Genomic DNA, 26,001 nt, shown 5'->3' with positions numbered 1-26,001 from the left:
AACACTTGTAGAAAAATAAAGCTAGATCCTTATATATCACCCTGCATCAGAATCAACTCCAAATGAATCAAGGACCTCAAAGTTAAAGAAGACACCCTGAAAACATTACAGGAAGGAATAGGAGAAACTCTAGGGCTCCTTGGCACAGGCTGAAATTTTCTTAATATAGACCCAGAAACACAACAAACCAAAGAAACTTTGAACAAATGGGATTGCATGAAATTGAAGATCTTCTGCATAGAAAAGGACATAGCTAGCAAGATCAATAGAAAACCTGTGGATTGGGAGGAGATCTTTACTAGCCATACAATGGACAAGGGTCTCATATCTAAAATATACTTGGAACTAAAAAAATTAAATCCCCCAACAACAAATCCTCAAAGAAACAACGCCTGATTAATAAGTGGTCTAAAGACTTAAAGAGAGACGAGAGACTTCTCTGAAGAGGAAATAAGAATGGCAAATGGCCAATAGACTCATGAAGAAATGTTCAACTTCTCTGGATATAAAAGAAATGCAAATCAAAACAAAATTGAGATTCCACTTCATCCCAGTTAGAATGGCTATAATCAAAAACTCTAATAACAACAGATGCTGGAGGGAATATGCCAGAAGGGAACCTTACTGCATTGTTGGTGGGAGTGTAAACTTGTTCAACCACTTTGGAAAGCAGAATGGAAGTTCCTCAGAAGACTCCACATAGAGCTCCCCCATGACCCAGCAATCCCACTTTTGGGCATTTACTCAAATGATCACAAATAAGGCCTTACAAAAGCTATCAGATCAATTATGTTTAGTGAAGCATTATTCACCATAGCTAAGATATGGAACCAACACAGATGCCCCTCAGTAGATGAATGGGTCAAGAAAATGTGGTATATATATATATATATATATATAATGGAATTCCATGCCTCCATCAGAAAGAATGACATCACCCCAATTGTTTTCTAACAAATGGAAAGACTTGAAAAAGTTTATATTAATTGAAGTAAGCCAGACACACAGAAACATAGGCCCCATGGTTTCCCTTATCTGCAATATCTAGTATTTGTCTAGGACAAGCAGAAGAGGTCAAAACTATGTACATATGACCCTATATAAGCTGATGCCTAAGCAAAATGAACCCCAAGATAGAGACACAAGTTGTTTTTATCTTTATTGCTGTTCTTTTTATTGTATTTATAATGCACTATGTGATTATTTTTGTTTGCTTTTTGTATGTTCTTCCACCATGGTACAACCCCTGTTTTCACTGTATTTGATTCTGGTATCCTGAATCTTGTATATACATTTCTAATTTGGGGAGGGGAAGGGAAATAACAAAATGCTGAAATAAGGATACAGTATGACCCATTGTAACAATGAGATGTACAAGACAGTACGTTGAAAAAGAACTTTACAACTTTGCAGGGGGAGGTAGGGAAGAGTTAGGGAGTTGGGGAGGAAAGGAATGTTAGGGAAAAAATAAAGGAGGGTGGAACAATGCTTGATAGGAAATGTACTCATTACCTTGCTCATGTAACTATAACGCCTCCGTACAGTATCTTTACAATAAAAATATATATGAAAAATTCCATTTTTATGAAGTTTGAGAGTAACCAAAATTCATTGATGATGACAGAAGACATAATAACTGATACATAGAAGTGAAGGAGGATTAGGAGAAAACTTATGGGATGAGAGGACTCTTGGTATTAATTTAAACAGTGGTTAACTAAATATACACATGTATTAAATATCACTTCAGTTAAGGTAAATGAAATTTCTGCACACTACTCTATTTAAGGCAATACCATTGATCCCCATTCATGAGTAGCCTTCTCATGGAAGAGCATCTGTCTTATAGGTAAATCAATCCTGAACTCTAGGCTTACTTTAAGGTCTCTGTCCTCCCTGGAATCCAGTGCTAAAATGTTTTCAATTCTATTTTACTTTTGAAATATGCATATATTCAAAATATGCATATATGCATATGTATATATATTTATTTACCTGTCTATCTAGCTATATGCATGGTTTCAAATCTTCATTGCTAGAATATTCGAAGTTTTATATAGTTTGTAATTGTGGGAGCTAGGCTGCTATTTATCAGGAATTCTTGCAATTCTAATGCATTTTGGCAGATGACCAAATTTGATCTACCATATCTAGTCTTGGAATCTTCTTGTTTATTTGGAAATTGAGTGAAAGCTGAGTTAAGCCTAAAATCACTCGTCTGTATTAAGGATTTATTAATAGTTCTATTTTTCACTGAAGTAGCCTAGTTTTCTTCTTTTGTAGAAGCTGCGCCTGTCCCTGCAGGCTTCACTTTCTCCACTAGGTGCTCCTTTTACAACTCAGGAAAGTCCAGAAATATATCTCTATTAGTAAATTTGTCCCCTTTAAAACAATTATCTTATTTTTTTCCTTCCTTCTCCAAACATATTGTTAGTTTTATGAACATGTTCAAATTCATATGTGGTTCAGATATTTCTAAGAAATGCTGATGTGTATACATTTTACAGCAGCAAATAAATTATAAAGCTCTTCTTGTAAGGAATGTTATTTTCATCTCCTATATATTCCACAAATAAAACACAATGCCCACCACAAGTTCTTATCATACGAAAAGCAGTCTTAAAAGTCTGTGGCATCCTCTTTTACTGAATTAAATGAAATTATATTTATCCCTTAGTGGAAATTTTAAATAGTACCTTGAATGATTGTTATTGGGTTCAATTTGTGCTTTACAAGGACTATATTAAAGGGAAAGATTCACAGAGATGCTTCAATTTATATACTTGATACCTTTGATCTTTAATCAAAGACTCAAAAATGATTTATAAAAAATACATTTCTACAGCAGAAATCACGGATTAATATATAAAAAGCAACTAAGTTTAGATTTTTCTACATAAAATGAAAACAAATTGAGTATATTACTTAGGCAAAATAGTACCAAAATAGGGTCAAAACTTTGATTCTGAAATACTCACATTTTAAAAATAATTACTAATTAAAATTGAGGTAATTTATTTACCTATTGATTTAACAGATGACTAAACTTAATGTTTACTAGGAGATATACATTTATAACAATGTTTCACTATCTTATTATAGCTTATATACTTGTGATGGAGGTAGAAGGAATTCAAATTAGTAAATTATTTACTTGAATTTACAGTGGCTACAAATTAAGAAAAATAGAATAACACAAAGGAATTCTACATGAAAGAGAAAATACCAAAGATAGGTTAGTCAGGAAAAAAAAAGTCTTTCTAGGTCCATGATCTTTGAAGACAGGTATAAATCAAATGAAGGAAAAAAAGTTCCAAGAAGATCAAGAGCTTCTTTCAGACAAAAAGAATAGTTAGAATTAAGAACTGAGATAGGAATAAGCCTTGATGAATTCTACCAAGTGGAAGGAGGGCACTGGAGATAAATTGTTGTGTGGAACATCTTATGTTCACACATATTATGGAATGTATTATGAAATAAGACTGGAAGTATAGACAAGATCTGGTTGATGAAAATGAGTACTTTAAGTTTAAATTTCATTCTGGGAATGTTGAAGGACTATGAGAAAGTTTACAGACATTAATAATTGAATGTTATATAACAAAGTTCTCGTTGGCTACTGTAGAGAAAAGAGTGGTAGCAATAAGATAAGTTGAAAGGACATTGTAGTTTAAAGGAGATAAAGGAAACGGGATAGAGGAATAGACTGAAGAGGATAAGATGTCGTTAAGTTTGGGTTTCACTTCAAAGATGGGACTGTGTATGTAGAGATAAGCAATGAATCAAAAGTAATATGTAATGGTATATACATGTGCTAGAAGGTTGGTTCAGAATCAGAGGGAAAAGGGTAAAAAAATATAGTAGAGGAGCCCATCTGTGCAGTGGACATTGATGAAAGTGAGCTAAACAACTCAAGGGCAGTGATAGGAGGGAGAGAATGAGAGAAAAAGAGGGAACATCTTACACTAAGCAAAAGGAAAGAAATGTACATATTACCCGATTTGGAAAAAATAGTTGTAGTGTTTAAGTTTGTTCAAGAGTTCATAAGCTTTATAGACCATGATAATGACAATTTGCCTTGTTAAGGTTAAAATGTGTTTGTGACTTTAGCTAAATATCACTGTCCCACAATATTGTAATATTTATCACTATCCCACAATCCTGTGAAATTTATGTAAAACCTAATCTAAATGAAAAAATTTTAAAAAGTAGTGTGTGAATTGTAGCTTTATGTGACTGGACAAATGATGGTTCTTTATACTGAGACAAGAAACCAATGGTAAGAACAAATTAAGCTGATGATATGAGTTTTTTAATTATGTTAGATCTAAGGGCATATGAACTATCTAATTACAACACTGAGGGAGCAGTTGATTTAAACAAAAAAAATCTGAATTTCAGGAAAGAGGTTAAGGCTGAAGATATCAACTTGAAAATCATGAAGCTAGAGGAGAAACACCAAAGACTGTTCACAGATAGGAAGAGATGATAAGACCTTAGGATGTATCAGCATTTCGAAATTGGAAGAGTGCAAGCCAGAAAGTGATTGCACCAGTAGTAGAAATGCCAAGAAAAGTGAATGAAACAAGACATGCTCCTGAAAGCTCACTTGGTTGTGCTCTACAAAGAGATGACAGAGGGGCTGGGAAGGTGGCTCAGTGGTAGAGCCCTTGCCTTGCATGCCTGAAGCTCTGGGTTCGATTCCTCAGCACCACATTAGCAAAAAGATAAAAAAAAGTCGGAAGTGGTGCTGTGGCTCAAGTGGTAGAGCGCTAGCTTTGAGCTGAAGAGCTGAGGGACAGCGCCCAGGCCCAGAGTTCAGGCCCCCACGTCCGGACCCAAAAAAAAAAACAACAAAGAGATGACAGATACTCATTCCTTGATCAATGGCTTGACAACATGGTTGGCAATTTTAACAAGAGGGAGATGTACAAAGCAGTTTGGAGAAGTGGTTTAGTTAGAAGGGAGAAATTTATTTTCAGGTAATAAGCAAAATGGATATCGAAATATGTGTAACCCAGGTTGGTAAACTCTGGTCTAAAAGTCAACTTGTTCTTAAAGTGAGAACCATTTTCTAGGACTTAGTAGGTATTGAAGTTCAGTGAAGTAGGTTTGGGTAGTACAAAAGTAAATTAACTAGGGATACACACATGTAATGCCCACCTTGCTATGAATGCACTTGATATATGTAGCTGCATATGCATGTAAGATTGTTACTATCATGTTATGTTTTTAATTTTGTGCACATTATTCTTTATCAGTTTTGGAGGTTTCCAAATTGAGTATCATAAAGAGAAAGGAGATTTGTAGGCAGAAGAATATTTATAATGATGTGAACCTCTGGACTAATACATTCAATCTTAGGAAAGAAATGAATTCATATATATGAAAAGGGAAATTTTAAGGGTAGTGTGTCTCAATAAGGTTGAATGATTTTTTTGAGTGAGATATTTGGAGATTACACTTTGGAAATCATTCCAGTATGATTTTATTGTAATATATATAATAGGATTATGAGAACTGATTACTGAATTGGGGATGACAAAATAATTGGTTAGATACAAATTCCATAATTTACATGGACATTAAAATAACAAAAATGGACCATTAGCATAAGAAGTGAAGCCAATTTACCACTTATATACCAGATCGTTCCTTCATCTTCTTAAAGACATTCCTCCTTTTATATCTTATCTCCCCTTTCTATAAATCAAATTTTTACCTATACTCAACTTGCCTTAATTTCCCCATTATGGAAATCAAACCAAAGCAATGCAATAAAACAGAAAATCTTCAGAATTTTCAGCCTTCTCTAGGTGCCCCCTCATTTCCTGATGTTCCTCAAAGGAAAATTAATAAAAATTATGTCTAAATTTATTTTTGTTACCTAAGCTCTCCTATTTATTTTGAATCTTCAATTTCCTCTGAAGAAACTTGTGTTACGGGTTCAATCCAAAACTTACTGCTTTTGTAGATGTTAAGAACCTTTAAGAGATGTGTCCTAGAGGGAAATCTTAGCTCATGGGAGGCATGCCCTTGAAAAAGAATTGGAATCCTAATTTCTCTTCCACTCGTTAAGAGGAAGATACCTCAAGAAGCTTCCCTCCAAGATTTACTGTACTACTACAGGTCCCAAACAACTGGACAATAGTTCATAGACTATAAACTCAACTCAAAGGTATGAAGTCAATGTATTTTTATTTTCTCAGGTCAATTTATTTTGGATATTTGTTACAGTAACCAGACATGACTACTACAAACTTATGTTTAACATGCTTTTAACAAAGCAGAAACTATGACAAAACTCCTCCAACAAACAACTACAAAAAATGTAATCTGATGGTCCTGAGAAAGATGGGTTGGGAAAAGGGAATAGAAATTCCCCAGCACTCAGGCAGAGGAGACAAGAGAATCACGAATTCATGCGTTGCTGACCATTCCAGGATACATAGCCAGTTCCTGTGGAACATAGAGATAAGAACTATTACCACTTGCCAGAGATGAGGGAGAAAGAGAGCCTTTATGAGAAGGTCAATATTGTATTAGAGAAGATAAATGAAATGCTTGAAAAAGCATGCTTGAAAATGCAGGAGGTTTTGCTCTTGACAGATCATAACTTTCATTGGAAACATTTAAAAAGCTTGGGTTTATAGTAGGACAAATTATGGTGATATTTGTAAAATAGGGTATGGGTATTGAATGATCCAAGAAGACTGACTTTTTTATTGTTGACTGGAGCAAATAAGGATGTAATCTATGATGAAATTGGCCTAGATTCTTTCTAAGAAAAGGTGCATGTCTCATGTAAACTATGGGGTTTTGTCCGAGAGACTCACCTTTTGAGTGTTCTTACTGATACGGCTGGCAATGTGGTAGTACTATCTGTAGGCTAGAGATGGGGCTAATGGTTCTGTTATCGATAAAGAGAATAGGCTCAACAAAACCAAAAACAAAAATTTATGAGCCTCTCATAAATTCAGCTGAGGGGCAGGGAAGGCCAAAGGAATATCTAATCTAATAAGGAGACATTGACCAAGAAACATTATATTCAGAACGTACTTTGTTGAATGACAACTTTTTTGTACAGCTACTTAAAGATAATAAATAATAATAATAATAATAATTCCTACACATGGTGTACAGGAAGCCTAGTACAGGAAGACTAAGATAACTATGAGATATAGTATGTTTTTTCATGTAATAATTTGCTTCATTAATTTTACCTGCCAACTATATTATCTGTATAATGAGGAAACCATGACTTTGTTTTATACTACTTCTTTCTCAATAGTTTGAAGGTTGATTTCCTAGTCAGCACGTTTTTCCTTTTCCTACTCATATTGTTTCTTCTTTCAACGACTAAGGTATATGAATCCAAAGGCCTGTGTTTGATTTTCTTCCTTCTCTTTCTTTTAAGCCTCTTGTATATTATAGTTCCGTATCTCAAATATACCTTTGGTTGGCTTCCAAGTGTCCCCTGGACATCACCAACTGGAGGTAATACTTGACCTAAATTTGCAATTTTTCCTCTCCAGTTTATTCCTCCTTCCCTGCTTCCTATTTGAGTAAGTGGCAGTGGCACTATCTTAACAACCACTCTGCCTCAAAAGCTTGGGATGATTTATAAGTCCCCTGAGTCCCATCAGTTGCCAAGACCTGCAAATTACTGTTCCATTCATTCTGCCAAATTGGTTCCTACTGCTGTTACTCTAGTTTAAACACCATGACTTCTAAGGCTTTTCACAATACCATGACTTGTTTTCCTGCTTCTAAGTGTCTTTTGCTTCCTAGGTATCCTCTAGCCCCCTTGATTAATTTTCCTAAAGCACAATTCTGTTCATAACATTTCTCTGTTTGAAAGCTTTTAACAGCTTTCCATTGCCTACAAAACAACCTCCAAAGACTTAAGTTGAATTCATTCTTTTCTACAAATTGACTTGTATAGCCCTCCAAATTTTTTTAGCATGTCTTTATTTAATATGTCACATATGCCTAACGAATGGAAGATTCCACTTTTTTATACCAGTTTGTTTGGTCTAGGCTATGTTTAATAACAAGCTATATACATATTAAGTTTTTAAAAATAACTAAGGATTATTTCTCATGAAATATAGGTAGTTATTTCATGTTGGCAAGAGCATTTCTGTTTACTGCAATAATTCTAAGACCCTGGCTAAAGAGTCAATCACCATCTTCAATGTTGCTGGTCTCAACCATGTGGAAATAGCTTTAGAATTTCATAGTAGTGGTAAGGAGTCATGATATAGAAATCACAAAGGTCACTTCAACTAACGACTCACTGGACAGAATTAGTCATGTGGTTTGGGAAATTAGTGAGAAAATAGGAACTGCAAGACATTCAGATGAAATGAGAATGAAATCAGATAGTGATGAAGAACACTAATAATGACCTTATTACAGGCATGAGCCACTAGCGCCCGGCAAGCTCCTGATACTCATTCCCATCAATGTTTTAGTAGACCATCACTTATGAAATGTAAAATAGTTTCATGACCTTATCTTTCTTTTCTTGTTCAGATCTTACATACCCTACCTCTCAGAATAATAATCAATACTTATTGAAAATTTCAATGAATTATTCCAAATCTTCCCAGACAGATACATTCTCCCCTTGATCTAGTTTCAATCATCCTTTATTTTTGAAATAATTATTTATGAAGTAAATATAAATAATTGTTTATGGTGGAGTATTTAAATTCTAGAGGTCAGGATACATGTTTTATTCACCTTTGAATGCATGACATTTCCCATGAATACATAAATACAATTAATTCATTCAATGTGATCTGTTCACTTAGAGATGCATTTTTTGCTTTTATGAAGGAGATATTTCATTTCTAATTATGAATGTGGTTGGATAGTATACACATGTATCATAAATGGATATCTACTTGTATGGTATATGTATATTCATATATCTTATGTATATATACATATTGTTAGCAGCTCTTATCTACTATAGTATAAATATAGAGAAATTAATTATGAATCTGTCTTAGTCTCAGTTTGAAATTGCTGGCAATATTATTATAACTCTTTTTATCTCGTCTCTTGTGATCATTGATTTATATGACCAATGATCATTGGTAGCAAGTGATAGTCTAAGAATCGCTTATAAGTGCATATTGTTTAGAATTTCCATAAGAGAAAACTGATAGGACAAAAATCAAAGTACCAAAATTCTTTTTTTTATTGTGAAAATACTGTACAGAGGAGTTACAATTTCATGGGCAAGATAATGAGTACATTTTTTATCAAGCATTGTAGCCTCCTCCTTTGTTTCCCCTTCCCATCCTCCTCCCCTCCAGCCCCTGCCCCAATCCTCCCCGCCCCCCCCCCCACGAAAGTTGTAAAGTTCATTTTCTACATAACGACTTGTACATCTCATTGTTGCAATGCGCCCACCTGTATCCCTATTTAAATGATTTGTTTTTCCCCTTCCCCTCCACAACTTATACCGACATCAAATACAGTGAAAGCAGGGGCTATACTGTGGGAGAGAGACATACAAAGCAACAAAGAAATAATCTTATAAATGTGTTAGAAACAATCGCATGAAAGAAAAAAAAAACCATTTGAGTACATATTTTAGGGTTCATTTCCCTAACATCAACTTATTTGACCTTTTCTGCCTGACTCAGACATATACATACTAGTTACTGCAAATAAGGGAAACCATGGGACCTATGTTTCTTTGGGCCTGGCTTATTTCACTTAATATAATTTTTTCCAAGCTTTTCCATTTCCTAACAAATGGGGCAATGTCATTCTTTCTGATGGAGGCATAGAATTCCATTGTGTATATATAACACATTTTCTTGACCCATTCATCTACTGAGGGGCATCTGGGTTGGTTCCATATCTTACCTATAGTAAATAACTTCTTTCCTTCCTTTCTTCCTCCCATTCTTCCTTTTTCCCTTCCTCCCTTCCTCCTTCCCTTCCTTCCTTCCTTCTTTCCTCCTTTTGTCAAAAACTTATAGACACTTCCTATTTATGTGGTAAGTACTTCATATGTATATGGTAAGTAATTGCAATGTAGGTTGAGGCCACATACTCTGCCTTGGGTCATTTCATAGCCCATTGATTTTGCTAAATTCATTTCCATATACCAAATTCATCAATGAGGGTAACATTTCCATAATAACTAGAAATCATTTGAAATCACAGTTTCTCCAACTATATATACCTGACCTAAGGCCATTCAACTTTTAAATCTCAGTTTAGAATGTCTATTTTGTGTAAAGCTTGCCTTGATTTCCCTTGTTTGATCCATCATTTGAAGAATATGTTGAAACAATGATTCACTATTTTTGACAAAAGAGCTCAGAAAATTTTTTGCAGAGGAGATTCTTTGGAAATATCTGAAGAATGAGATTATCCTAGAAAAGAATGAAGACATTCTTCTTATTCAATGGTAAAAAATGATTGTTGAAAATACAAATCTATGAGTAGATTAGTATTTCTGGATCATAAATTGTAAAACTTTACATGAAAAGAATATCAGGTGTACAGGGCCCTAGTTCTAAGTAGCTATGCTCCCTGGTGTTGAAAACCTTTAAAAGATTCAAGGAGTGACAGGATCAGATTTTCTTTCTTAAGAAATTATGTTGATGAAGTATGCATTATAAATTTGAGGCAAATTACATTAAAGGTTAGGGGAACATCTTCACATCTTAATGAAGAGATGGATTTTAATACAACATGATGGAAAAAACTTTAGGAGAAGAAAATAAAATTTAGACAAAAAACCCCAACCAGGGAGGATGGCTCCGCCTTTAAACCCCAGCTACTCAGTTGGTTGAGACTGAGAGGATCCCATTTAAAGCTAACCCATATAAAGTGTTGACCAGACCCCAATATCAGCCAACAACCCTGTGCTGTTCACATGTGCAATTCCATCTCTGTGGGTAGAATAAGTAGGAAGATCATAATCCAAGGCCAGTTCCAGACAAGAAAGTGTCAGACTATCTGACTCTATCTGAAGACTAACAATTAAAAAAAAAAAACAAGAGAAGAACAGAAAGTAAGGGTGGCATCCTGCTTGCAGTGGGCAAAAGAGAAAATGGAACTGAAGAATGCTATTTTGTTTTTGACTGGGATGTGGTTAATCATCAGATATACAGTACATAAAGCAAATTCAGTTTTGAGGTTGAGTTAGCTGAACTGGCAACCTCAGTTTCAGTTTTTTTTTTTTTTTATTGTGAAAATACTGTACAGAGTGGTTACAATTACATGGGCAAGATAATGAGTACATTTCTTATAAAGCATTGTAGCCTCCTCCTTTGTTTCTCCTTCCCATTCCTTCCCATCCCCCCTGCCCCTCACCCAATCTTCCTCCCCCCCCCCCACCAAAGTTGTAAAGTTCGTTTTCAACATAACGACTTGTACATCTCATTGTTGCAATGGGTCCACCTGTATTCATATTTAAATGATTTGATTTTTCCCTTCCCCACCACAAATTATACCAACATCAAATACAGTGAAAGCAGGGGTTATACTGTGGGGGAGGGACATACGAAGCAACAAAGAAGTTGATGTTAAGGAAATGAACCCTAAAATATGTATTCAAGTTTTTTTCTTTCATGCGATTGTTTCTAACACATTTATCAGTTTCAGTTTTGTCTCTTAAGCAAGGATTGAAATTTGCTATGGAGAACAAGAGAATATGATCTGGGTATTTAATGCATAGTGACAGATTTCAAGGAAGTGATAGAAGGATGTGACACTTCTATGAGCAATGCAGAGAGGCAATCTCAAGTTTAGGGGTACAAATATTTACCACAGAGATCTAAAGAACTGTATTATTTCTTCACCCAAACTCAAAGCCAGAATAAGGGTATGATCAGTATGATCTTGGATGAGAGAGAGTTAAGAAACATACATAGTTGTGAAGAACTTGAGGCTATTTGTGAGTCTATGTATTCTATGCTCCACCTCTAAAGGTTCCACTATCTCCCAACAGTGCCTTCAACTGGGTACCAAGCCTTTGATACATGGACACCTGCCATTTGGGAGGCATTTAAAATAACATGAAAAGAGGAAGCATAAGAGTATAAGAGGTTTTTGTTGTTTTGTTTTTTAAACTGAGTGTAAGCGTAAAGAGCATTCCCATAGGAAATATGTGCTACCTGGGTCAAAATGCAGAAGGGTGGGATGGGGGAGTACATCACTCTGCCATTCACATAGAACTAGGGTATAAGAGAATGAGATATCCTTACTCATGAGTAGTTCAAGGCGAGTAATACCTTTTGAGGTGAAAGCCAAATGTGAGGATCAATGTCTACAACCGTATGGAGTGAGCATTTTTCATTCTGTACAGAGCCTTGAAGGGGCAGTATTTTTGTCTTGAGATTAATTAACAGGGAAAAGGAGTGAGGAAGAAACAGAACAAAGAAGGTGTCATGTAAATGGCCAAAAAGAGCTTTGTGCTGAAATATAGCTTGTAACCCATCCTTCCTTTCCATTATGGTTTGGGTATGAAGTCAGCCTAGAGCCTCAACTATTCAGGACTTAGTCCTGAGCTACAGAAAATGTTGAGAGGTGATTGATTCAGTGGATGAATCCATTGGTGGCTTTGAGGCTGATTAGACTAGTAGGCAGTGAGTCCTGATTAGAATAAGTAGTTGTGTTCTTTTAATAGTTATGTATTTTATTAATTAGGTGTACTAAGAGTTTTCAATTCCAGAAGTGAGCTGATGAGAAAATTCATCTTGATCAATGCCTCACCTTCATTCATTTTCCCCCATTTCCCACCCCTATCCCTACCCTCAAGTTACGTGGTTGATTTTTCACATAAACTACATTACATATAATCTGTTCACCTTTTTTTCCCTCCATTTCTGTGCCCTTCACAATGCCCTTCCACCCAAAAGATGTTTTCACTTCCTAGTATTCATTTCATAAATAGCTCATTAGTTGTTCAGAGGAGTTATACCTTTGAACTGCTCCTCTGTACCATATTTTAGTTCGTTTGTATATATATACATATGACCCTGTGTATGTTATCATGTATTGTTTGGTATTTTTGATGTTAGTCCTGGCGCTTGAACTCAGGGCCTGGGCACTGTCTTTGGGGAATTTTTCTCAAGGTTATTCCTCTACTACTTGAGCCACAGCTTCTCTTTTAGTTTTTTGGCAGTTAATTGAATAAAAGATTATCAGAGTCTTTCCTGCCAGTTTAGCTTTGAACTGTGAGTCACAGATGTCAGCCTCCTGAGTAGTTAGGATTATAGATATGAGTCACCATCATTCAGAGTATTTTAGATCTAACTTACATATATGAGAAAATCTAACTTACATATATGAGAAAATAAAATAAAGTATGGACATGTTTGTCTCTCTGAGCCTGATTTACTTAATGCATTTTTTCTAGACCCATCCATTTCCTTGCAAATGACATAATATTATTCTTTATGATAGGAAAGTAAACTTTCATTGTGTGTGTGTACTACATTTTCTTGATCCACTTATCTACTGTAGGGCATCTGGGATGTTTTCATAATTCAGCTATTATGAATAGTGCAGCAGTGAACATGGATGGACAAGTGTCTCTACTATATCACGACTTATAATACTCTGGGTAGATGCTAAAAGTGGGACTGCTGGATCATACGGTAGTTCTATGTTTAGATTTTTCATGCATCTCCAACCCACCTTCAAAGCAGGCCTGAAGGTGTGTTTTGAAAGCTATATATTGTCCCTGGCCCTTTTTTTCCCCACTCTGTGTCTCTGTCCCTGTCCTTTTTCACCCCAGCCCCACCCCGATGGAACATAAGCAGGTTTCTTCCTTCATATCCTCTCTTCGATAATGTTCCAGCATCACCACCAGTCCTAAAAGCAATGGAGCCAGTTGATCTTAGACTAACATCACCGAAACTAAGAGGCAAAATAAATCTTTCCTCCTTTTTATTTTGTTGTAAAGGTGATGTACAGAGGGGTTACAGTTACATAAGTAAGGTTAATGAGTACTTTTTTTGAACAATGTTATACCCCTCCCTCATTTTTGCCCACTCACGCCCCTGACTCCTCTCTCCCTCACAAGTTGGAAAGTTCATTTACAACTAGTGAGTGTCACTGTTGCATTGGTTCACCCCTAGTTCCACTGTTTCTGTGATTCCCCTTCCCTTCCAGAAATCAAACTTATATACAAGACAAAAAGTACAGAAATTAAAAACAGTGACAACAGGATATAAACTAAAGGAAAGAAAAAAAAGAAAAAAGCAATAACTACAGATAGTACATTATAAAAACCTCTTGTTTCCATTCTTGGAGTTCAGCTTCTTATGTAATTTTTCTCAGGTATTTCATCAAATCAAACAAACTAACATCCTTTATACAGCTGGTTAGGCAAACTATCCAAAAACCACTGGCACTAAGTTCGAATTCTCACATACCTAACTGATATAAATATTGTCAAAATAAGAATATTTTTAGTCATTCAAAACATGTCTGGGCTGGGATGCAGTGGCTCATGTCTGTAATCTCATCTACATGGAAGATAGAGATAGGGAGGCTACAATTCCAGGCCACCCCTAAGCAAAAATATTAACAAAACCCAATCTTAATCCATAAATCATGTTTATTAGTAAATACTTGAGATCTCAACTGTGTGGAAGATCTAGATAGGAGGGTCAAGATCTGTTAAATAACTAAAGAATAAGAAAAGAGCTGAGGGTATGGCTCAAAAGGTAAAGCATTTGTTAGCTTGTGGTCCTGAGTCCATATCCTAATGCTGTACACAGGAAAAAGACAAGAAAGAAAGAAAGAAAGAAAGAAACAAAGAAAGAAGAAACAAAGAGAGAAAGAAACAGAAAGAAACAAAGAGAGAAAGAAGAAACAAAGAGAGAAAGAAACAAAGAAAAAAGGAAAGAAAGAAAAAAGAATGAAAACAAGAAAAAGGAAAGGAAGGTAGGAAGGAAGGCAGGAAGGAAAGAAAAGTTTGAATCTACAAAATACTCCTAACTGCTCCTGTGCTTTCTTTGGTGTTGCCCAAAGATAGGAGATGGGATTGCCCATTTCCTGGTTAGTTTTCATCTTGGCATAGTAAACATCTTGTAAGGAGAGAGTCTGTTATCATGTTATAATGTCCTAGCATGACCCAGAAAAGCTGTTTTGTGTCAGACCTCTTGGGGTTCTCACTTGTTCTGGATCAACCCTCAAACCAAGCTTACCATAGCAGAAAGATTGATCTTTACCCGGATGATGGTAGTTAATTCTAAGGTTGAGTGAAATGGATATAATTTACTGGTCCAAAATTTAGAGAATTTTTTTTTCTTTTTTTTTTTTTTTTTGTCCGGGCCTGAACTCTGGGCCTGGGCACTGTCCCTCAGCTCTTCAGCTCAAGGCTAGCGCTCTACCACTGGAGCCACAGCGCTACTTCTGGCTTTTTTCTTTTTGCTTATGTGGTACTGAGGAATCAAACTCAGGGCCTCATGCATGCAAGGCAAGCACTCTACCACTGAGCCACCTTCCCAGCCCCTAGAGAAATTTTATGGTAGAGTTAGTATGATTCTAGAATCAACTGAGGAATTTAGGTGAAAATATGAATAGATATCTACATGGGCTACTGGAATTGGTGATATGGGTTATGAGCAGCAAATTCAACCAAGAAAAATCAGTAACAGCTAAGAAGTGAAGATTTCTTAGAAAAGTGAAAAATAATTATGGTACAAAAGATTAGAAGTAACATTATTTATTTACATCTTTTAATCCTATTGATATTCCTAAAAATTTCTACCTATGCATATATTGCAAATTTATTTTATGAACAATAAATTTATGAGACTTTCATATACATTCAGGACAATTACATAGTTTTGAAATCATTTAGGCTTTTTGTTGGTAAAAATTAAGATTATGTATTTTGAGAGCTAAAGCAAAGCCCATAGTGAAGTTTTTAAACAATGAGTAGAAGTCAGGTATTAGTAAAAAGATAGCAAACTTGCATCAACAAATAGATTTAGATAAAATAAAGAATCCAATTTTTGTATAAAATATTCCTTTTCATTTCCATTCTTTTCGTTTTCTTTTAAAGGAGTCTCCATACATGCTTCCCCTCCAAATCAGGCACAAACTTTTCACATGTATAGTTGAAAATATTTGAGAGGCAAAACTCCCTCTAGAAGTAGAACTTATAAAAATCTTGCTTACTAAGAAATACAGGTTTATGTGTGTATGTGTGTCTGTGTGTGTCTGTGTGTGTAAGTCAGTATGCCTGTATGACTGTATGTATTGTATTTTTGTAACTGTGAGTCTGTGCTTATGGTGGGTAAACACACGTGTCAGAGAGCATTCTAAAGATATTTTCTGGTCCATTTATAATAAGATGAAGTATAATTCCCAGGGGTGGAATTACTCTCATGAGACTTGTAGGCTGATTAATGTTCTCTTACACTGCAAGACTTCTGATTACATTGTCATCTGTTTTTGTCTATGTTTCCTTGGATTTGAAACTTTGATTGCATTAGCAGAAAGCTAGCTATTCTGACCCTATCAATGAAGTAAATAGGCTGAGAATCATGTGGATGCTGAAGATTATCACCCATTCATGCTGAGATGAAAGACAAAGAAGTGTGTTTAGGAGGTGGAAGTCAATGTTAGATATAAGAGTGAGGGGGAGAGTAGCAATTGAGGACCAGGAAGTGTTGCTGCCCTTCAATTCTTCAACATTTTAAATGATATTCAAGTTGAAGTTCTCCCATTCCATCAAGGAATTCTACAATAGAACACTAGCCATTTTAATCAAAATCAGAATTATTGAGTTGATTTTATAAGCACAATTCTTATCAACTCTAGTTAGTTGTGGTGTAATGGTAGCAAATTACAAATCAAATTCCTTGTTTTGCATTTTAAATTGGTACTCAAAACTGCTTGTTTTGTGTTTGTCTGTTGAATTTTCCTATACTGATATATTTTCTGAATTTAACTTAGATTTTGAAGCTGGTTTGGATTGAACCCAAATTTTAATAAGGAAGAAAAATCTGTATTTTAAGAAAATACAAGGATAGGTCAACATAAAGGCTTCTGTCATACTTTTTGAAAGTTTAATTCTTTGTCAGTCATGCACCATTTTTCCTAAGAATAGAATACTAATAATTTCTGCCTGCAGAGAATTCTGAAGAGTTGGTAGTTGATGAAAACTAACTATGGAAAAGAACTAAATTCAATGCTTTCTGCTATCTAATTATCTCAGCGTAATTAACTGTTTGCTAGATTTAGTGCCCAAATCCTTTTTTTAAAAAACTTAAATTTCATAGTCCTTTTGATTACACAAATATGATGGCTTATCATATATGGGAACTACAGAGAGTGTATGAGGAATAATTAGTTTCACCTGGATTTTGTTCTTTTTCTTTAACTTCATCTCCACCCCCAGAGCTTCAAATGCAAATTGAAATACTGTTTTTACACAGACAATCACACCATCATTATTTCTTCCTTCTCAATTATACCCAATCCTCAAGATGTGTCTAAATAAAAACAAAGAAATCATGCATTTGAAGACATGAGTGCTTTTTGCTTGAGGAAGATTTATCTGTTTTCCAGACATGCTTCTATGTCCATAGCAATCAATGATAGGTATTTGAGTGTCTCCCAAAACTTCACCTCAGGTTCACATTTTGAGCTCATACGTATTAGTTAATAATCCATTACATTATTTTTTTAAAGTTTCAAGAAGCAAGGGAATAAACCCCACAGTGTATTTTCTTCTTGACTACGAATACAGGTATGAGTAAAGCCACAGGAAAGGCCAGTAAATGAGAAAAATGAAAATGTTCATCATACTCCATTGCTGTTTTGACACAGCAATTAGATTTGTGCAGAACAGCAAGATTGTTCCAATTCTATTCTCCCAAACATAAGTCTTAAAAAAAGAGGTTACATTTGTGACTGTAGCTCGTGGAGCATCCAATCTGGCATCCTGGAAATCCATATGTAAGCCACACTTATATCTTAAACCTGTCAAACAAATAAATGTACAGAAGCAGTAATTTATGTACTCTATAGACTGTTTTGCCCTTTTAGAGCAAAAGCCTAATTTTCAAGTGTTGCTATTTTAACTTCTGGCAGTGCCTGGGAGATAACTGAGGTTCAAAATGTGAATTTTACAAGTAAAATGTGATTCAAAAATTGATTTACCCTGTTCTCACTACATGTGAGACAGAGAAGAAAAATGCTGGGTGTTTGTGAGCTTTAGGCAAGGGGAAACATATTGCTAAGTACAGAAGCCACGCAAAACTTTGCGGGTTTTCAGTTTAGAAGTGAACTCGAGCCTTTCCCAGTTCAAGTTCTGTTTAGGGCCGGCAAAACATGACTTTCTGATTCAAAGAAATAAGGCTTAAAAAGGCTTATAAAACAGACTCACAGGATTCTTGTACATCAAATAGCTCTTACACAATGGCATTTAGATGATTTAAGTGTAAATGAATCAAAGACATATGGATTGCATTTCCCTTGAAATACGCATGGGTTTTAAAATGAAGGGAAAACATACTTGCCAAAATCTTTTTGGGTTGTGCTGCTTCAAAAACATTTTGGAAAATGACTTGAAATGTTTGGAAGAACCCCAGACATTGGGTTCAGCCACCCCTGGAGATTAAATCAGTGTCCTTCATCCAATGATAACTAGGCCCCTGGTTTTGCAAAGACATTTCTTTAAAAATGTCAAGTCCCAAACCTCACACTCCGGCAAACTGACTTTCTTGATGTTTGAATTGCTAATTCAATGAGAGGGTCTTATTATGGTGTCTTCCCCAGAGATCAGGAATCCATTTTGTGTTAGCTAAACCACCAGAAGCGTGTTTCAATTTTTGCCCAATTTTTCAAGTGTGGTTAAAAATGTAAGTTCTCTCTGTCCTGGAGGTAAAAATTAATGCTTCTAGGAAGCCAAAGGAAATCAAGTTTTCAAGCTGAATGAAAGGACTGAATGATCAAAAGATAAAAATGGAAAACTTGTTTCATGCAGGAGTTCTGACATCACATAGCTTCGCGTGTACTTTAATTCAAAAAAAAAGAACGAAGAGAGAAAAGGACTGAGAAAAAGAGGAAATTACAGAGGGAAAGACGAAAACTGATGGCAAAGTATCTTTGGGGCTGAAAAGAGGCTTGGGTAGAATGCACAAATAAATTTTGCCTAATAGAAACAGATATTGCATGAAAATAGCTAAATACAGTAAGGGCAAAATACAAAGTACAAAGCAATGTAAAAGACTGATGCCCAGTAAGATGGTACATTAAAATAAATTTTAAAAAATGTGTTGGCACAACTGATAAACAAGGCATCAAAAAGAACTTGAAAATGGGAGCTGTATTTTTGAAAAATGTGTTAGAAGTTGAAATTTAGAAAAAAAGAGGAAAAACATAGGAGAATACCAAAATGGGTTACAAAGGCACTCAGGAGCCAAGTTAAGAATGAGAAGGAAGAGACCATATAAAACATGTGAAGGGCTGTTATTTAAGTCAGTGCAGCCAAACAGCTTATATTAAAAAGATCAGATCTCACATGCGGTTCTGCTGTGAGGAGAAACAGCTTTCAAAATTGTTTAATGACCTCCTGATAGGAAGGTTAACAGGATTATCCTGCCATTCACTGGAGGATGGACAGCGACTCTCAGCATGTCCCTTACTCCATGTGTAAAATTATTGTGCCATTCAAAGGCATTAGTTGGGAAGTTGGGGTACTTTTAATGAAGGAAGTTCAACATAAAAGGGAAATAGGAAAGGAAGAAAATGGATATTAAAACATAATTCTGCCCTATTAACGGTGTCGGAGCAAGAGGACAGGAAATAGTGGCATTTTCTGGAGGATTCAGTTTCTTCTATTTTTAATTTTAATCTTTAAGTAATTGTACAAAGGAATTACCATTTGACAAAGCAGTTTATGAGTACAATATATCTTGATTGGAATCCCTCCCTTTCAACATTCTTACCCATCATTCCCTTACCCACCCCATCCCTCCCTCTTCTTAATTTTGAATTCTTGATTGCATTTTCTTCCTCTTCTCCTCTTTATTTGTCCATCTCTTTCCCCTGATCCCAGCCCATCCCTTTGATGACCCTCTTAATGTTGTTTTATTTTGCTGAAGGTTGACTTTGCTTTCCTAACCAATTATACTATTTAAGTTCTCCCTTGAATCTACTATACTTTAGTTTGCTCTTACCCCCTGTTACTTCTGACTAGAAAACTTATGTTCTATGTAACTAGCATGACATTCTTTGTTTCTGCTATGCTACTGTTCTGCTTTCCAATCATTTTCGTATTTAAGTGGAGAGATATTTATCTCCTGCTCTTCTATCATGCCAACCTCAAAGCCCACTGCTTTGAGTGGCCATGTCCGGTAGAGATTTGAATGAGGATATTCTTTATAACAGCTTGGTCTCCAACAATTGAGGTGTTAGCACCAGCTGGGTGTGAGCCAATGGTGATAGGGAAGAGAAGAAAATGGTTCAAAGAACCCTCTCAGAAATTCTCATCAGTTGTTTTATTTTATAGCCACACATCACCTCTTTTCTTTTTGATGAACTGTGGTTATTGCTTTAGACTTAGGTTCTTTAGGATAATTCTAATAGAAAGCAGGTTAGAATCTTAGTGATTTTACTCATGAAAGACTTTCTTTCAAGTTACTATCACAGCCAATGTGTAAGTCAGCTTCTCATTCCATGTTTCTGGAATCCTAATTCTTCACCCTTGTAAGGAAATCTTAAAAAGCCTTTGTTCAGTCTTTGTCTATATCATCTGTTTTTATATGACTATGAAGCAGAGAGTGAGGATCATCACATGATGCATTTTATGTCCACAACATGGCTGTCACAACGTGGTTCAAACCATAACTGCAAAAGATGTGGGGAAATGTGGCTTTCTTGAATACATGTGAAGAGATAGTATGATTGGTGAATGTTTAGTCACTGTCATCATCAAGAGGACATCTAATGGAAATTAGCCTTCACTGTGTCTGTCTTTCCTTCCTTTACCATATGTCCATATGTCCAAATCCATAAACATAATTTGTTGTGGAAACTGAAATAAGCTATTTAAGTATATATAGATTATAAGTGACAGAATTGAAATGTAACTCAGATTCATCTGAATCTCAACTTACGGTATACTTTATAGGTGGAACCAGGAATGAAATGATATCAGAAGGAACCTTATTTCTTTACTTTATACTCCTAAACCTTCAGACATATAAAAAAAAAATCACTGGCTCCAAAGCTTTGGCTCAGTTGATATGTACCTAAAGATGGGTAAGTATACTACTCCTGAGGAGCCCTTAGTGTTAATATTTTCTTCTGGTGGCAGATAACTGAGGAATCCTGAAAGATAATAATCTATTCCTCCAGATTGGCTGAAGAAAGATGACTGCATTAAATGCCCCCCAGGAAATCCATTCTCTTCTCTTTTGGTCAGAAGGAAAGAGTCAATGAAAGTCAATTCAAAAAGAAAAAGAAAGGACTGAGCCTAACTTTAACATTGTGCTTCAATTATAGTTTTGCTTTGTACGTAGCTGTAGGAGTTTGGATTCATTCTTAACTTCACAAAACCTCAGGCTTCTTGTCAATAAAAGTGGAGTGGTAAAACTTAGCTCCCAAAGTAGCATGAACTAAAGAATTTATACTGCTGTTATGCCTCATGAACAGAAGGCCCTGCAAGAAATGGCTTCTCTATTTTTCTTTTCATCAATACTCTTTCATTCATGTGACAATCAGAGAGAAGTGTCATATAGAAAGATCATTCTAGATACTCTGGAAAGTTGATGGACAAATAATAAATTAATGTTTCAAAATAAATTATTAACTATTTCTTAATTTTCTTATCTATATTCAATTATCTCTCTCTCTCTCTACACACACACACATAGACTTGGTGCTGGCAAACATCAATGTGAGCAAGAGGGAAATCCAAATTATATAGTGTCATCTTTGCTGTTAGAATCTACACAAGTTTTGACACATTAACGTTCTTACATACAGCTGTACTATATTTTGTTTTTTTTTTTCTTTCAGGTAATAGATACAGCATATGCAAAAGGTACAGAGACCGCAAGGTAGACCATGACTCATGTTTGAATTAAGTACTGTGGGAGGCATTAAGAGAGAAAGTAGAGTAGGGAGCGTGAAGAGTTTGAAATCCAGCAGCTTAGTTTTACTTGGGAACTTTTTGTTTAAGAGGAGTACTAGAACAACAATAAAATGGGCAAAAGGCAAGGTTACTTTTCACTTGTTTGTTCCTGGCAGTACTGGGGTTTGAACATAGGACTTTCCACTTGTAAAACAGGCATTCTAACATGTGAACCATTCTCCCATCCTTATTTTTACTACAGGGCTTTTTTCAACAGGGTCTCATGTTCATGTCTGTGCCTTCCTGGACCATAATCTTCCTATTTCTGCTTCGTGAGTAGTTGGGATGACAGGCACGTGTCAGCACACCCAGGTTTTAATTGTTAAGCTGAGGTTTCTCAATGCTTTTGTCTACACTGACTTTGAACTTCAATCTTTACTATCTCTATGTTCTATGTTGCTATGATTCTATAGCTTGAGATATCATGCATGGCCCACGTTACTTCTTTTGAAGCCATGCTTGCAAAGCATAAGCATAACTGTTTGTGCAATTATTCCTGTAAATCAACAAAAAGAATTAAGTTGTTTTGGCATTGCTAGACGTTGTACTCAGGGCCTCACTCTTGATTAAGTGGATAGTCTGCTTCAAGCCCCTTTTCATTTGGGTTGTTTTCAAGCTAGAGCCTTGTTATATGCCTGAGGAGGCATAGGATATACTCATCATACATTTTGCTAGGAACAAAAAAACATGTACTACTGTGCCCAGTCATTGGTTGAAATGGAATCTTACAAACTTTTATTTCTCTCCTTCTCCCTCTCCCTCTCTCCCCTCCCCCTCCTCTCTCTTTCTCCATATATATATATATATATATATATATATATATATATATATATATACATATATATATCTCTTAAATAGAATAACTCAGCTTGTAAAGGTGCTTTCATTCCTGTTAATAAAGCTGTAATAACATAAACTTCTTAGAAAACATTATTTCTTTCTGTTCATTTACTGGAAGTTAATGGTTGTCACCTTTAATTGTATTTGAGGGATATATTTATCAGCTTGAGCTCCCTTATAACAAAGTATCTGAGACTAGAAATATTAAGTTATCTTATATTTTTGGAGGATAGAAATCTGAGATCAGCTCGGTCTGTCCAAGGCTCTTCTCCTAGCTTGTAGTCAGCCACGTTCTCATTGTTTTCTGTTGTGTCAGACCAGTTCTCCAACTGTGTGACTTTACTCAGCCTTGATCACCTTCTTGAGGCTCTAACTCCAAACAGGGCCACATGGGGAGTAAGACCTTCAATGTGTGTGTGTGTGTGTGTGTGTGTGTGTGTGTTATAATTCAGTTTGTAACAGACACTCATTCTTTGATATTTTTTTCTGCTTTGGGAACATTGGTATGATTGCATCTGAGGTCAGATTAAAGAAGTTACAGGAGCAGCACAACTACCTCTACCAAGTAATTCCTCAGAGCTATCACAATCAAAAAGCTCGAAAATACAATTCCAGAATGATTTGTATACTCTTTGGGCAATCTCTATTTGAAACAGTAAACTAAATGGCCTTGTTTCTACTTTTAATAAAGATATAAATATTCTAATGTTTTACTGCTATTTGTTAGAATGCATATAAGTTTTTACAGGTTTTATAGCTGCATTAGATTTTTTTGTGACAGTTATTTTTCAACCTACATTACTTAATAAGGATTAATCATATATTTTCCAAAAAATTGTGAGGACAATCTGAACTTTTTCAAGAAGCTGAGAATTAAATTCAGAGGTTTCCCCTGTCCAGAAAACAACCCATTTGGTTAAATTGCTGCCCGTAAAATATCAGAGAAGTTAGTATTTTTCCCTCCTATGGACTGAAGCTCTGCTCCGTTCTTCATATTCTGTTCTCATTAGACTTATTTAGTTTTTAGTACAGCTACCTTATTCTATAAAAAGAGAATTTGGACAGGATATCTGTTGGTATTTGACTGTTTTTGTGTCCCCTCTGTTAGAGCCATCTCTGGGAAAATGTTGGCCCTGGAGAAATCACGTGGTGTGCTTTCTACCTTTGAATCTGGCATTTTTATGCAACAGAAAGAATGTTTAGATGAACAGCAATGACTCTGGAAGGAAAAACAGAGCCAAAGTTGGACCAAATGCAGATTAGAGAGTATGTGGAGAAGGAGGCACATGGAAAAGACAGTCTTCATGTATAAAGAACCTTGTGAAAATAAAAGAAATGGTAGCAGCTCTCCTAGGTGGCCAACCTTAGCCAGAGCAGAGGGATTGGCAAACAGAGTGAAGCTGAATTTCAGCTCCCATTTGCTTCTTGGGGTGGACAACCATCTGCAGGGATTTTAGGAAGGGTCAGGTTGAAGACTAAATTTAAAGCAAGCTTTTGGCAGTGCTATTATTATCTTTGCACATGGTAAGTAGTTACAAGAAAATGGCTTACCCAGATTCATGTAATCATAATGATACTTTCATAGTACTTGATCCTTAGAAGCAGACTATATTCCAGAAATAAACTTTTAAAGTCTAGATTCTAATGGTTTCCTAAGAAGAGCATTTATGAATAGCCAATTTGTGAAGTTTTCATCTTGAATAAAATGAAAGAATCCTAGAAAAAAAAAAAAGAATACAAACCAGTGTTATTTGGTCCATTTTCTGATCTGTTTAGGTAAGTTTAAATCTAGGATACTTTTACATTGTTATAAGAAATACAGTTGTGTTTTGTGTAGAATCAGAGTGATGATCATGAATGTTACCCCCCTTACTGCTCTTACAGAGCTCATCAAAAACACAAGGGAGTTGTAATTTATGCCCAAAGGAAAACACAGTGATTTTTCTCATCAGGTCCAGGAGCAGCTGTCTAATTTGCAGAGCTCTGATACAAAGCAATAATTGGGCGCCTAACATCATGGTAACATCCAGTTTCCTTTCTCACTGACTGCTGCCCCAAGCCTTGCTAAAAGGTGACCATGTAAGCAACTTCTTTTTTTTTTTTTTTTAAATTTAATTTAATTTTATTTGTGAACATACTGTACAGAGGAGTTACAGTTACATGGGCAGGATAATGCGTACATTTCTTACCAAGCATTGCAGCCTCCTCCTTTGTTTATCCTTCACATCCCTTCCCAGCCTCCCCCCTCCCCCCCTAATCCCAATCCTTCTCCTCCCCCCCCCCCCCCCCCCCTCCCCGCACCAACGTTGTAAAGCTCGTTTTGGACATGACAACTTGTACTTCTCATTGTTGCAACAGGTCCACCTGTATCCTTAAACAACTGGTTTTTCCCCATCTCCTCCACAAGTTATACTGACATCAAATATAGTGAAAGCAGGGGTTATACTGTGGAGGAGGGACATACAAAGCAACAAAGAGATAATCTTATAAAGGTGTTAGAAACACATGCATGAAAGAAAAAAAACATTAAAATACACATCTAAGGGTTCATTTTCCTGACATCACATTATCTGACCTTTTCCGCTTGACTCATACATATACTAGATATTACAAATAAGGGAAACCATGGGACCTACGTTTCTTTGGGCCTGGCTTAATGTAAGCAACTTCTGTTGATTATCTTGACCAATGTGAGCAAGAGACTCTTTATTTTGAAATGTCCATGACTGTGACAGCCAGGGGAAAACACAGCTACTCTTCTATTTCTCCTTGACATGCTGCAGCCCTGGGAATCTGCAGCCACTCAGATTCCCATTCTAGGGGAATCATATCAGATGCATTTTGACCTTGATTTTAGAGATGATCAGTACAACAGTACAAGAGGAACCAAAAGGAAATATAGGCAGAGGCTACTGCCTTCAGGAAAAGCACAAATGTGAAACCCTAGTCTTGTGTAGGGATTGCTGGCTAGGAGGCCGATGGTGGGATGGCTGGAGATCTAGGAAGGCATTCCTACATTC

Source organism: Dipodomys spectabilis, unplaced genomic scaffold, assembly GCF_019054845.1.
Source record: "Dipodomys spectabilis isolate Male_0828 unplaced genomic scaffold, ASM1905484v1 ptg000140l, whole genome shotgun sequence".
Classification (NCBI taxonomy): domain Eukaryota; kingdom Metazoa; phylum Chordata; class Mammalia; order Rodentia; family Heteromyidae; genus Dipodomys; species Dipodomys spectabilis.
Note: the sequence above shows the minus strand (reverse complement) of the source record.